A 3,077-nucleotide genomic window follows, 5' to 3' on the forward strand; every position below is an offset into this window, starting at 1 on the left:
ACACAACAGAATATAACACCAATTCAACAATTTTTACATGTACAATTCAGTAACATTGATTACCTTCTTTAAGTTGTGCAATCATTCTCACCCTCCTTTTCCAAGTTGTCTCTCCTCCATTAACATAAACTCACTGCCCTCTAAGTTTCATATCTAAACTTTCCAGTTGCTATTGTCAATTTGATCCCATATAGATAAAAGATCTCAATGCTTAAAAGAAGTGGGGAAGATGATGGAGTAAACAGTCACACTAATTTATTCCCCAGCAACTAATCCACTGAACAATGAAAAAAACAACACAGACTGAGATCTCAGAGCTCCGGATGACAGCTGAAGTTTTGGAGAGTTGAGGTGAGTACAGAAAATGGAGAGGAAGAGTGGAGATGACAGAGAAGCTGGGGTATTCTAGCCACAGGCATCCAGAGGATTCAGCTCATTGCAGCCATTTGGGACTTAGATGAGTAATACTCTGAACAGAGAACACAAGAGACAGGAGCTAAACTGAGGAAACTATAGTCCAATTAAAGTGGCACAGATTGGCTGTGGGAGTTCATGGGCCACACTTGGGAGACAGAACAGGGAAGTCAAGGTGCTATGAGTGAGTACTATTGAATCTCACCAAGACCCAAGGCCAATGGTCTCTAGGACCTAGATACACTGAACAACCACAGGAAAATACATCAAACAGGCAAAACAGAAGAAAAAACCTGGCTCCCTGCACACAACTGGACACCATGGGAAAGCCTCCACAGGGTCACCCATGAGGGAAGTACTTAAAGTGCTTCCCACCCTTGCCTCAAGAAAGCTGAGCCCCAAGTTCTGTTAAGATGGCAGAATAGGCAGCAAGACTGCACAGACCCTCTTCAACAGAGAAAACTCACGGCCGTCGAGTCAAACCCAACTCATAGTGACCCCTCCTTGGGTTTCCAAGGCGATATCACTATGGAAGTAGATTGCTCAACCCTCTTTCCAAGGAGTGACTGGTGGGTTTGAATCTCTAGCCTTCTGGTTAGCAGTCAAATGCTTTAGGCAAGAATTAACCTAAAAATCAGCTCTGCTAGCCAGGGACTGCGTGGAGGACTGCTCTGGTGGCTGGTAAATAAAAGGGGAAGCAGTGAAGAGGAAGGCAGGCTGAGCTGTGGACTTTTGCTATCCAGAGGGCACAGCCATTTTGAATGTTTACAAGCAGTTAGACCATTTTGGATATTTGAAGTGATAGCATTCTCCCAGATTCCAGGGACTTAAGAATAGGTTCCACTTGCCAGGAGCCACAAAGACATTCTGGATGCCAACAAATTTGAAAACCAAAAGAAGAAATGGACAATTTTCCAGAAACATACGACCTAACTAAACTAACACAGACTGAGGTAGAAATTTTGAACAGGCCTGTAACAAAAGAAGAAATGGAACAGGTCATTAAGTGCCATGACTCCCTTCCCCCCCGCAAAAAAAAAGTTCTACCCCAATGCTTCACTGGAGAATTCTATTACACATTCAGAGAAGAGCTGACACCAATTCTGTTGAAAATATTCCAGAACATAGAAAAGGAAGGAAAACTCCCAAATTCATTTTATAGCACAAGCAAAACTGTGATACCAAAGTCCGGTAAAGATACCACTGAAAAAGAAAATCACAGACCAAAATCCCTCATGAACATAAATGCAAAAATCCTCAACAAAAACTTAGCCAATAGAATCCAACACCATATGTTAAAAAAATAGTACATCATGACCAAGTAGGATTAATACCAGTTATGCATGGATGGCCCAACATTAGAAAAAAAAAAAAAGATCAACATACTCTGCTACATAAATAAAACAAAGGAAAAGTACAATATGATCATATCAATCAATGCAAAAAAAAACATTTTATAAAATCGAAAACCCATTCCTGATAAAACTCTCAGCAAAATAAAAATAGAAGGGAAAATAATTAAAGACATATATGCAAAACCAATGGCCATAATTATTCTTCACTGAGACAGCATAGAAAATATTCATTCCTCTTGCAAATGGGAAACAGACAAGGATGCCCTCTATCACCACTCCTATTCAATATTGTATTGGAAGTTCTAGCCAGGGCAACAAAGCAAGAAATGGAAAGAAAAGGCATCTAAGTTGGTAAGTGTGGTAGTTCAGTTTGTGTGTCAATTTGGCTGGGCCTGGTTGAGTGGCCGGACAGCTGAATGTAGTTATTCCCCATGGTGAGATTGGTAACTAACTCCATGGTGGGATCTATTGGAGCAGCTGTGTAGCTGACTTGGGTATATTGTCAGCTTCCCATATATAAGAAACAGCTTTGGGAATGGTCTCTAGCCTATTCCATGCTTGAACCCTGCATGTAACCATGTTGTTGTTCAGCAGCCTGCCATGCTTAGCCAACCTTGGGACTTTCAAGAGATTGAATTAATGGCCTGCCATGTGGTTTGGTAACATCGGGACTGTGCCTTCTTACTTGTCAACCTTGGGTTTGTCAGCCTCAGCAGCCAGCAGCTGAGTGAAGAAAAGCCTCAGTGGGCTGAGAGCAGGAGGCAGAGCTACAACCCAAAGTTGAGGGGATTTCACCCCGCCCCTAGAACCTGGCACTTTGAACTTGAACTAAAAGCCTCCAAAGTATAAGAGAATAAAATCCTGATTGTTCAGCCATCCCATTTGTGGTATCCTGTCAGAGCAGCACTAGGTAACCAGAACAGTAAGGAAGCAGTAACACTACCCCTACTTGCAGATAATATGATCTTATACCTAGAAAATCTCAGAGACTCAGGAAGAAAACTACTGGGACTAATTGAAAGATTCAGCAAAATGGCAGGGCACAAGATCAACATACAAAATTATTCAGATTCCTCTGCACCAGCCAAGAGAATTCTTCAAAGGAAACAAGGAGAACAATATCATTTATAATAGCTACCAAAAAGATAAAATATTTAGGAATAAACTTAAGCAGAAATACAAAGGACTTATTAAAAAATAATTATAAAACACTACTACAGGGTAACCACAAAGAAAAATTATAAACCTTCACATCACAATAGAAAAGAGGACAAGCACAAATACTCAGCATATACTAAAACAACAGCA

The sequence above is a fragment of the Orycteropus afer genome, unplaced genomic scaffold, assembly GCF_000298275.1.
Source record: "Orycteropus afer afer isolate SDZICR_OR568_19922 unplaced genomic scaffold, OryAfe1.0 scaffold00485, whole genome shotgun sequence".
Taxonomy (NCBI): Eukaryota; Metazoa; Chordata; class Mammalia; order Tubulidentata; family Orycteropodidae; genus Orycteropus; species Orycteropus afer.